The sequence below is a fragment of the Pleurodeles waltl genome, chromosome 7, assembly GCF_031143425.1.
Source record: "Pleurodeles waltl isolate 20211129_DDA chromosome 7, aPleWal1.hap1.20221129, whole genome shotgun sequence".
NCBI lineage: Eukaryota > Metazoa > Chordata > Amphibia > Caudata > Salamandridae > Pleurodeles > Pleurodeles waltl.
In genome coordinates, this window is record NC_090446.1 from 774085849 (window position 1) to 774098680 (window position 12832).

Genomic DNA, 12832 nt, shown 5'->3' on the forward strand with positions numbered 1-12832 from the left:
ATCCTAGGTGCATAGACTTAAATGCCTGCTGTCTTGATGGTTTTCTTTTTTATGCTTCTTATTCTCAGTATGATGGAGTCCTGGCTGCGGGTGTACAGATAACCAATCGAGATAGCTTATCTGCAAGGTAGGCTGAGTTGTTGATTGTGATTGTTTTGTAAATGATTCTGCTGATTTTGAAGATAGTGTGGAGTGCCACTCGAATTGTAGCAATGTGATCATTTTCTTCAGGCCCTAAATGAGATGTGCTGTATTGTGAAGGGTACCCCTAAGGTGTGCGGGTTTGGAGTCTAGGAGGAGGTGGAGTAGGGCATTACTGCCATACAGATGTGAGAATATGAGGGCTTGAACAGCAGCTCTGAAGTCGCTTTCTGGAAGAAACAGTTTGCCTTTCTTTAGAAGAACTAGGCAGTCATAGTTTTTTTGCATTGTGTTCCTTGAGGGTGAGGTTGGTGACCAGGGTGAATCCAAGTGACTTTGCATTCAGTGAAAGTTCGGGTTTGAAGTCTTCAAGGTCTATGTCATTGAGTCAGGTTTTTTAAAGTGCCTTGTTTGTTCTTCTTGGCAAATAACAGGAATTCTGTCTTGGTTGGGTTGATCTTTAGGCAGGACCTGGACATACAGGTCTGGATGATGTGCAAGCAGTGTTTGAGGTGTTGAATGTCTGAAGCAGTGGATATGTTTAAGCAGAGTTGTGTATTACAGCATATTGGTGAATCTTGATGCTGTTATCTGTGAGAAGAGAACCAAGCAGCTCCATGTATGGATTGAAAATGACAGGAGGCTGTTTGGAAACCTAGGTGACTCCACAAGTGATAGGGATTCTTTTGTCATCTGGAGGTCCCAGGCTGAACAAACTGGTGTCAGTTGAAGACCCAGTGAAGCACTTTGTCAGTGAATCCCATTCAAGACTCTAGGGTGTATATAAGGGTGAGATGGTAGTCAGTGTCAAAGGCAGCTGAGAGATCCATCAACACCAGGAGGCAGGAGCCATCTTCATCTATGGTCAAGAGTGCATTGTCTGCAATGTGTAATTTAGCTGCCTCCATGCTGCATGATCTGGAGCCATGCAGGAGATGGTTAGTCCTGATGTGATCTTGGTGCTGAACATAGACTGCTTTCCAATTTTCCTGCTGCTGAGTGGCAGGTGAGTGATGGGTCAGTAGTTGGCAAGGTCATCAGAGTCTAATGTAGCTTTCTTTAGGAGTGGGAGACTCTAGCCTGTCTTGTGAGGTTCTGGACAGAAGCCTTATACAAATGAGTCTGTAGTCAGAGTGCTTAAATAACAGATTACTGCAAAGCCTACAGAAGATAATTATTTGTGTATTTTTTTTTTATAATTGTGGTCCAGTGCTTAGGTGCAAAAGAATGGATAGTCTGTCATGAGAGACTGATAATGTTTTTCACAGGGTGATATATTATATGGCCAACCAAGGATTTTGGGTACCACTTTCGAGTGGTTATTCTTCTCACATTAGCATCCAGCAGATTGCCATTGGTTCCTATGTATTTTTTAATTATACTTCTGTTTGTGGCGTACATGGGCCAGTCGTATGATTATCACTTTTCAATTTTACTACATTGATGGTTGCTAGCTGATGGCATAAGATTGACTTATTTTTCAATAGTACACTTAAGGCAAAGTTCTTGCTTATGTCATCCTGCCTGTCTGAAGTTGCTTAGTCGGGGAAGGAAAAACTATTTGATTTTATTTGAGCTTTGTATAGCACTGGTTCACCAGTTCTTTAAAATTCTTCACTCATTCACTCTACAACTTACTCTACGAATTACTTTGATTGGATTTAAATCCTTACAAGACCAAGGAACCAATGAAATAAGACAGGTCCAAAAATTAGTCACCATCTATGCACTGGCTTTTTTGAGACCTGCCTCTGATTTTGCATGCGACCTATGTACTGATAGTTTGCCTCTGAAAATCTCCAGTCACCGGGGCTTGCCCAATGACCTGTCTAATGAGTACTTATAAAGAAGGTCCTTATTTCCGACCCCTGTGCTTTGATACAAACACAGTGATGGTGGCATTAAAGGAATAGAAGACCACCATCCCTGAATTTGCATTTTCCCTAAATGGGATTTTTTTTTTTAAACAGTACATATACCTTAAAGGAACTTGTCCTCCTTTAAAATGAATAAATAAATAATCCCATTTAGTAATACCTTCAGAGGTCATCCAACTGGATTGACATAGGGTAAGGTTCCTCTTGGGACCACATGGAACCTTCCTCTATGCAAATCAGTTACCACCTGGTGTTGAAAACTGAATGATGGTTTGCTACTGCAATTGCGATTGCAAACTATTGATACATCCAACTGTGATTCGTAATTAGGAGGCCACGCTAACTTCTAGTATCCTCCTATTTGCGGTTGGAAATGGATCTCAAAACCCATTTTGAAAGTCAAAAAGGTTTTTTGCCTCACACAACAGATTTAGTAAATAGAAAAAGCCATGTTGTTGTTGCAAACCCAGTTAGAATCACGTTTGCAATCATACATTTGCATTGTACATTATTATTATTTGCATTATTGTAGTATCTGTGTAGTACTTAAGGTTGTGGCATTACTGGCTTGATATCAAACTATGGGCCTCATTTGAGGTGTGTCAGGCGGAGTAAAGACAAACAGGGTAGCAAAGGGCTTTACATCCACCACCCTGACTTTACTCTGCTTGCCAAATTGAGAGATGTCCTACCCTGCAGGCATCTCTATACATTGGCAGTAACTGCTGTCACAGCAGTTCTTGTCAATGTTGTAAAAGTCTGATGATTGGCACTGTCAAAAATGACAGCCAGCTGTGAAACTTTTCCAAAGCTTTTTATTGTTCAAAAACAAACTTCAAAAGTAGGAGTTTCTTTTAAAAAAAATAAAAAAAATAATGCCCCCCTCACCACAGGGATTATCTTCCATGGTGTGTGAGGTCATTCATTTTGGTTTCTTTTCCCTCACTAGGAGACCTAAATAGGGCGAACAATGTTGTGTACTTCCTCCAATGTCCCCTGCTCTGTTGGGCCATCGGAGGAGAATTTACCCTGACTAAGTAAATTTGACTGTGTTGGTGTAAACCTTGTAGTCCACTGGACTCAAAATCGGAAGGGAGAACCAAATGTTTAGCGGAGATCACCTTTGTGATGCAGTATTCTCTCCACCAAACTAAATCAGGCCTTGTGATTGTAGAGCTTGAATCAACAAAACAGATCACAAAAGTATTATTTATTGGACTATCATCAGTATCTCTGAGATAAAATCCTAACTTGATTATGGTTAGTCTTTAAGTAATCATCTCTCAACTTTATTTTACTAGCTAAAGCAAAGAAGGGTAGTGTTCCATTTTATCAGATGCCACAAGAGAAAAACAATCAAAGAGAACAAAACGTATTAAAAAGTTGAAGATAGAGTGCTGAAGTGATAAAATAAGTCAAGGTGAGGACGGCAATCAGACAAAATGGCTGCTGTTTTCTTATAAGGATCCCATTGATTCAGAACCCATTCAGGCATCCCCTGTGGTTAGTTCTAGGCCGAGATCTGCACATGTGATGTCCTATTTGGGAAGTTCTCCATCTCTTAAAAAAAAAAAAAAAAAAGCAGAGCTAGTTGGAGCCACTCACAACTGGGAGTGCTTGCAGAAACAAAGAAGTATGCGCTGATGGCTCAGACATTTTACAGTGCAAGGCTAAGGTGGTCTACCTCAAATGGCAGTTTGAGCACATTGGCAATTGCCTGACTGAAGACAAAGGGGCTTCTAGAGATTTGCAAAAGAGGAGTTGCTGCCATTACAATGAAGGCGCATGGTGAAATGAGAGAGAATTATGACAGCGGGAAGGCTGCGCCTGCGTTGTACATGGTCTGCTTCGGCTGTCTCCCATGAGAAGGTTCCAAGGAATTGCACTGGTGAGAGTAGGCTCCAGTGTGCTTGGTGAGACAGTGGGATGGGCATAGAAATCCTCTCTTTTGGTTTATCGCGTTGGGACAAGAAAGGGTGATTTAATGATTATTCACTCTCGTCATTAGCCTGAAAGTGCACAGCAATAAACAAGCACTGGCAAAGGCATAAGGACTAGCCTTTTTAACATATTGACATTGCTGATGTGTTTTTGTCAATGCTATGTAGCATCAGCAAAAAAAAAACAGCAGGTTGATGCGGGAATGCTAAGTAATGGTAGGACTCTAAGCCCACTGTAAGTTTTGTGTGTGATCCACAGGAAGCCTTTGCTTGCTAACAGCTAAAAGTTGTCAGATCAGCAAGACCTGAAAATAGGACTGGATACTCCCTCAGTTCTCACGCATAGCAGGATTTCTAAGAGTGTCTATATGATGTTGATAAACATTTCGACTACCACATTTTCACTACACTTCGGGTTTAGCACTGCTTGTGTGCCTGTACCCCAGAGGTAAAAATAGGTGGCGTCTAAGAACGTAGGCATCTGTAGAAGTATCTCCAAAGCTATTAGATAAATGAATGAATGAATGAATGAAATAATTATTCAGTGTATAAATTACACCGATTTATAAACCACTTTTATACCCAACATGTGTGTACTAGTACTTGTACAGTCCTAAAAAGTGAACACAAGCCCTGCAACTTGTTAAACAGCCATGTCTTGAGAGATTATAGAAACTTCATTCCGTTTGTTTCTTTCTAATGTGTGGCCTTTGTTTCCATACTTTGCATAATAGTCAGGAAAGGAACTTTCCATGCAGCAGGATCTGCAAACGTTCGAACCAGTTCAAATGTCCTGTAAGTTAGACCTCACTGGTAAGATAAACTGAATAACTGCCTTGCATATTGAAAGTGTCTGGACAAAGTGTGTGAAGAGAGAAAGAAAGAAAATACATTAATAGTTCAAAGTGGCCGAAACTGTGATTCTTCGCTAAAAGCTTTCCTTGATTTCTCTGTTGCTTCGGTGTGCATGAAAAGCTTGACTCTTTCAAGAACTACGTTGAGCCAGAGCTCAGATGCCTCTAACAATTGCATGGACATATGCACAGCATCCTCTTCTCATTATAAGCAAAATTACCTCCATCCTGAAGGCCAAGAATGATTTTTATAGAATGTGACTAAGAATGTCTCAAAAAGGTTCTGACAATATCTTGATGTCACCACCGACTCCACTAGATTTGATATAGAAACTCAAATTTTGAAATACGTGCTGTGTCGCTCTGGATGGTGCAAAAAACAAAACTCACAAGAAACTAATAGTACACTCTAATACAACAGGTTTAAAGAACAGTGTAACACAAGACGCTGAAATAAAGGCAGTACAAAAGTACTCGCACAGTACACATACAGATGTCCACAGAACAAAATGGCGATCGCATAGTGCACAGAAGGACCCTTTTCAGGTCAAGCATTTGCTTCAAGGGAGACCAGGCCTGAAAGCTGTAGTGCTCTTTTAGTTCAGAAATGTACTTCCCAGAGGAACATCCCTGGGTCTTCCTTCTTTTCAGGCAGTAGTGGCTCTATCCCACAACAGAGGGTTGGAAAATAACTTGCCATTCTAGAGAAGGCGTTGCAACTTTGAAGGAAACCCTCATGGTAAGCCTCATTTCTCAACCTGGAAGGCATCCGGTAAATTGTTTAGCAATGCTTTTTTCAAAATGGTGCTGTACATAAGCACCAATCAATGGCCGACTGGTCTTCCCTGCTGTCTTGTATGACAACTCTTTCCCCCCCCAAACCTACCTGCGCACAGTGCACCTCTTGGTATATGTCTGGCACATACATCTAGCCCTGTGCGGCAGACACAGTGATGTGCCATCTCTCTCAAATTGGCTAATGTGGAAATTTGGAGAGCCCATTCCAAAGGGGCAAAATATCCCTTGTGTAACAGAGCGACACTCAGCAAACCAGCATATAATAAACTGGCATGGTAGTGCCACATAAACAACGATATAGCACTAAGATGGGGCAGCTCCTGCTACTCTAAGTAAAAAAATCCAAACATTATCCGTGCACTCTCTATAGTGAAAAAAATCTTCAAATCGCCAAAGGCTGCAAAGTCTGAATAGGTGGTGGTCACAAAGATAAACCTATTAGCTATTTCTGCCTCAAGGAGTAATTACAAATGTTCACTTCAAGACACCCCTTTGTCTCATCACCCATCAGTAAGTATCACATTCCCTAATACCTAAGCACCCAGTCTGTCACATACCTACATATTATCACACTGTGCTTGACCACCAGTGGCATCCAGGAGTCACTTGTAATGTGTGGGGCCTCGGGTGCTGCCCTGACCACAGATACTAGGTTGGACTTCACAGCCTCAGCTGAGGTCTGGGAACCTTGTTGGCGTTCCACCTTATGCTTACAACAGCTTTGTCCTTGTTGTACTAGAAGACATCTGTGACATGGCAACGTTCTCATGAAGACATTTGTAAGCGGTCTGGATGAGGTGAATAAAGATACTTCTTAACTGGTACATCATCTCTGTCATACCTTTACACAACAATACAATTTGGTGACAGAGGATGGGATCGGTGGATATCACTTCAACAGCAGCTCAAAGAGTGCAACAGTGACGTTTCCTGTGTTTTGCAGGAACTCGGCTGCTTTGGATCCAAGTACAGGGGTTCGTTGTCTATGACAACCTATCGGGCATCTTGCAGGAATCCGCTGCTTTGACTTTACGAAAAGTGCAGCGGCAATTAGGTAGACGTCCCTCAGTGGTGTCCAACATTTTGGTCCGGACTGGCAAAAGGTGTTGGATTCTAAGGCTACGTTTGTCCCAACGGGGCAGCAGCAGTTTGGGCACAGCTTGTGGCTGGCATGGATCCTCAGTCTTGCGGCAGTGTGAAGATTGTTAGCCTGTAAGGCTAATTTTTGTTTAAAATGTTTTTGTAGTGTTTTGGAGTGCGAGCAGGGTAGTGAGCACGAGCACTAGCATAGGCACGCAAGCAATTGCTGTGTCAAGCGAGATGCTCTCTGCTTTCGGACGACGTACGTTTCTCCAAGTTACAACGTTTTTTTAATTCTTTCTTTTGACAACTAGAACGTGGATAAGAGTACTATTTGGAGGAAAGGTTAAGCGGCCATTTTGGGAGTAAATGTTTGTTTAAAGAAAATAAGGAAAATAACTCAATGGTGCTATCTGTGCTCAAGGAAATTCTGTGACAGGCACACACGATACTGCTTGTCATCAGGAAATCTCTGTGACTGGCACACATACACTTAAAGTATTATCCTGTGGAAAAAACTGGAGCTCATTCAAGAACACTGTTTTTCACAGCATTTCTGTTGTTAGTTTTTTGGGAAAAAAGAAAAAAAATCAGAAAATATACTGAAGTGGTTTCAAATTTATTTAGGGGAATAAATAAATATAGGGAATGCAAAATGTCACTTGTCCTCCTTTTTTCCTGGTTAGTCCAGGAGAACCTTCAACAAAGTGGCAAAAGTGGAAAAAATGTTTTGCTAACTATGCAAGAGCATGTGGAACAAATCTTAGTGCTGAGTGGAAGAGTGCATTAATGCTTCTTTGTCTAGGAGGGGAAGGCCAGGAAGTATTCAAAAGTTTGCCAGATTTAAGCAATGCTGAACATAGAAATCTGAATGAGTATGAAATTAGTATTACAAAGTTAGATCAGCACTACTTACCTAGAGTGAGCATGATAATAGAAAGATGCTACTTTGGCAAAAGAGAACATGGGAAAAATGAATCCGTGCAAGATTTTGTAATAAACGTAAGTAAATTTGTAGCTCTAACAGAGGAAAGAATTAGAGATCAATTCGTAATAAAATGTTTCAATTATATGATAAGTAGAGTCATGGTTGAAAGATTAACCACCTTTGGAGGAAGTCATAGCTATAGCTAAGCGTGCTGAGCATATGATGAAATGTGTGGGAGAACTGAGCAAAGAAAGCAAGCTGAAAAGATTCTGAGGAAAATGTGAATGAGGTGGTTTGCATGGTTCAATATAACCTGGTACCACAGAAATTAAACATAACACAGTTGAATCTAAGAGGATGATTGATTTTAAAGGCACTTGTTTTAGATGTGGAAGGATGGGACACAAGGCCAATGCAAATGTGTGTCCAGCAATTCAGGTGGTGTGTAATCGGTGTGGTAAGAAAGGTCACTTTGCTAGATGTTGTAAAGGAAGGAGTAAGAAGGAACAGAGACAAGAAGTAAAATAAATAGTTTTCCAGGTGAATAATGCAAGTAATGAACATCCTTCTGAGTGGGTAAAAGTGGAAAATGTTAGGATTAAAATGAAATTTGATTCTTGTTCACAACTGACAATCTTTTCAGAACAAGAATTTGATAGCAAATTTGCAAGTAAAGTACAGTTACACAAGCCTGATGTGAAACCATCAGGATATGGAGGCTTTCCTATAAAGATGCTTGGTTATTTTTGCGGGTTGTTGGAGTAGAAAGGGAGGTTTACAGATGCGAAAAAATATGTTGCAGATAAAGGTGATAATTTATTGAGTTGGCCATATCATGGGGATTTAGGAGTCACGCTAAACCCCAATGCAGATCCACCTGTACAAATACATGAAGTTTTAGGTGTTGGGAACAAGTTTGTTGCCATGTAGAAAGATCGGTTTAAGGAAAAGCTAGGCTGTTTGCATCCTTACAATCATCATATTAAGTTGCGAGCAGATGCCAAACCTGTGGTAGCCAAGGTGAGGAGAACACCCATTAACATGCAAGAACGTTTTCAAGAGGAAATTACAAAACTCATAGCAAAAGGCATTATATAAGCTGTAGAGGCCACAGAATGGTTGGCTCCCATTGTGGTAGCAAAGAAACCCAACAATGAAATTTGTTTATGTATTGATCTGAGGGCACTTAATAGGGAGGTTATTGTGGAAAGATTTCTACTTCTTAACATTGATGAGATGGTATCAACTTTAGGAGGAGCTAAGTATTTCCCAACATTAGACTTAGTCACAGCTTACCTTCAGGTTGCAGTAGACGAGTCATCACAAGAGCTAACTGCTTTTATCACACAAATGGGTGTGTAAAAATTCTTACAAATGCCATTTGGGTTAGTCTCAGCTCCCTCAGTATTTCAGAGCATAATGGCTAATATTTTGAAAGGTGTGATTGGGGTTTGTTGCTATCAGGAAGATGTATTGATCTTTGGTCGAACTGTAGAATAATATGATCTCAGAGTTAAGGGTGTGTTGGAGAGGTTACAGACCGTAGGTTTGACATTGAGGAAGGACAAATGTACGTTTTGTGTATTTGGGACATCAGATTTCAGGTCAAGGTATAAAACCAAAGAGGGAGTTGGTTGAACCCATCAGGAATCTTAAAAAAACAGAATCTAAAGAAGAATTAACATATTTTCTAGGAATGGCTGAATTTTGTAGTAAGTTTGTAAGATGTTTTGCGGATAAGACTATTCACCTGAGGGGATTAGGAATTTATACTGGTAAAAAATGACCTTGCTAATGCCCCCAGTGTACAAGCATTTACTCCAGGTGGAGATACTGTGTTAATAACCGATGCCAGCAACAAAAGTTTAGGCACAGCACTAATTCAATTTAGAGATGGGAAGGAATGTCTTGTAGCATGAGCATCAAAGTGTTTGAAAGATGCTGAGACAAATTATTCGGTCATTGAGCAAGAAGCATTGGCGTTGGCTCTGAAAAAGTATAAAAATTTGATCTGGGGTTCTACTTTTATAGTAGGATCAGATCATAAACCATTGAAGGACGTATTTGAGAAAAAAGGGTTGGATTCCATATCTTCAGGAATCAGAAGATGGGTGGTTGCTCTTCAAGAATTTGACTTTACTATGGCGTATATTCCTGATGCAAGAAATTTTACTGCAAACTGTTTATCACGCCTGGTTGAAAGTGTGGACTCCTAAGATGTGCAGGAGGAATGGGATGAGGTGAATGAGCAAGACGTTACAGTGCGTGTGATAACTTTGGGTACTATACAAGAAGATCAGTGGAAAAGTGAAGTATCAGAGGATACTGAACTACTCAAGGTTATGGGGTTGTTAATGTCAGGATGAATAGATAAGTTGCATAAACCATGTGCAAGTATTAAAGAGGAGTTAGCAGTGAAAGAGGGTGTATTAATGCGGGGCACTAGATTAATTCCACAAGAGTCTTTGAGGAGGAAGCTAATTAATATAGTTCATGAAGGACACATGGGTATTGTTAAAACTAAAGAACGTATATGTTTGGATTTCTGGTGGCCTGGGATAAATCTTATGGTGGAATGTGCAGTAAGAGATTGCATTCCTTGTAGTATAAGTGATAAGGTTCACAAATCTTGTAATGTGCCTATGGTCTGTAGAGAATTACCTAAGTATCCATGGTATTAGGTGGCAATTGACATTGTGGGGCTGCTACATGGAGAGCATCATACCCCATATTTAATTGTATTGTTGGATTTGTACTCAAGGTGGGTAGAGGTAACTTGTGTGTGTGATATTCCTACCTCTAATTTTTTAGGACATATTTTAAAAGAGAGAGTTATCCATGATACAATCATTCGGATAATGAAACACAATTTTGTTCACAAGAAATGGAATAATATCTGAGTAGATGTGGAATTATCCATAAAAAAGCTCACTGTACCATCCGGAAACTAATGGAGCTATTGAGAGACTCAACAAAACATTAAAGCAGAGTATCCAATTGGCGAAGAGTGAATAATTTAGATTGGAAAACTGAACTACGCAAGAGAATTAACGCATTTAAGTTGTCGCCCCATTCCACATCATGAAAAACTCCTTTTAAATTATTTAAAGGAAGAGCAGCAAATACGAAACTTTGTCCTCAATGGATATCTTTTGACAAAGGCATAAAAAAATAACAAAATTGGAGAATGGAGGGAAAGAGAAATGAATTGTCAACAAAATAGAAAGAAATATTATGATGCTCGCAAGTGTGTTAAGAACATTGTATTTAAAGTTGGAGATTGGGTGAAAATCAAGGCACCAGTGGGGTGTCAACAAGTTGAAATTCACTAAAACAAAACAATTTATAAAGGTGTTTAAAAATGCAGTAAAGAGGAATGATGGTAGGATTTGGAATTTGAATCGAGTAGTGTCTTTCCAGGAGGATGAAAATATGAACAATTCAAAAGAGCAGAATACATTTAATGAAACTAATGTTACTGCAAATGATGAATATAAAATTGTAAATAGGAGAAGTTCAAGAACAAGCACCTTTCCAAAATATCTAAAGGATTATATCAGAAGTTAGTGTTGTGGTAGTAGTAGTGAGGTAGATTGCTAAAAGTTATCATTTCCATCCGCTTGAAGATGACTTGTTTAATGATTTTGTTGACTATAAATATATATCCTTTTTTTCTTCGGTTTGATATTTAAATAAGATGTTCTGGTAGTTAGGCGGATTATAATATGTTGATGTGGATTAGTTTTGTGTAGAGAGGGAGAAGTGTGACATGGCAACATTCTCATGAAGCCATGGGAACGTAAAATGTGATGGGGTGGAGAGAACCGCTGGGTGACAGTTGTAAGCGGTCTAGATGAGGTCAAGAAAGATACTTCTTACCTGGTACATCGTCTCTGTCATAACTTCCACAACACTACAACATCTTTGGGGGAAAATGCTTTTGCATTTACACTAGAGTTTGTAATAGTGTTTTGTGTGCTATTTCTGCTATGATCTGTGTTCCCTGCTACAGCTGAGCTGCGAATAATTTCTCAGGGTTTTCTCACTGATTCTAAAATTTGTATGTCAAAAGAAGACCATTCTATGCTCTACAGAAGATGTTGTTGGGATTGCATAAGAGCACATTGAGCCTTCATGTGGTGTTCGAAGACATTAGGGGATTGAATGCAACATATTTATTTCTCAAGTCTGAGAATACTTTACAGAATAGCTATGTAATGGAAAGTTGTCTTTCTAAGAGATGATTCTTACAAGAGTGCACCTCTTTTATGAACCTCTGTTGCTTCCTTGGCCTTCCAATGGATTCGGCCCTCTTCTTGTTATTCTGTAGAAGTTCATTAAACTGGCTTTCTGTCACCTCTTTGCTGGGTGTTTTAAAAACCTGGGTGCATATTTACAAGCTCCTAGTGCCCCTGGAGCATCACTTTTTGTTTACGTTCCGGCTGCGCAGTGTGCCAGCCCATATTTACAAGGCCACGCAAAGCCACCTTGCATGGCTTTTCATGGCCTTGTAAATATGGCTCCTTTTCATGAATTACTCTGCGTGAAAGGGGTGTTCCATGGGTGTTACTGTGGGTGTTCCCATGCTACACTCATGCAATCTCATGCATTCCCAGTTTTACAAGGCTGGGAATGCTTCAGATTCCTATGCCTCCCAGGTGTGGCGTAAAAGTGGCGAAACAAGGAGAAATATGTTTGTCTCCTCTTTTTTTGTCTTTCGATGTATGCTGCATTCTGCAGCACACACAGAAGGAGGAAAACACCAATGCTTGCTTTTGTGAAGGAAGGTGTCCCTTCCTGAACATAAACAATCATCCCTACAACACAGGCACCCTTGTACCATGGTGCTAGGGTGCCTGCCAATTGTGCAACAGTGCTGAGGAAAGTATAGGGATGCGTTGTATTGCCTGTACATTCCTAATGGTGCAGCTCAGCGCTGCAAAATGACTTGCGGCCCCGGGCTGCGGATTTATTTTGTAACTATACCCATACTATCTTTCCTCCATCCAGAGAACGTCGGTTGTGAATACTGGGAGATAATTCTACTAGAATTACAGAATGGTCTGAACTCCCCACTGGAAGTCTGTCGCATTGAACTACTATGTTAAATAAAGATCATAAGATCAGGTAATAATCTAGTTTCCAAATGTGTTGTGAATACAGGTTGTGTGTATTAACACTCTGCTGTGAAATGCATGTGTTGATGAGACCAAA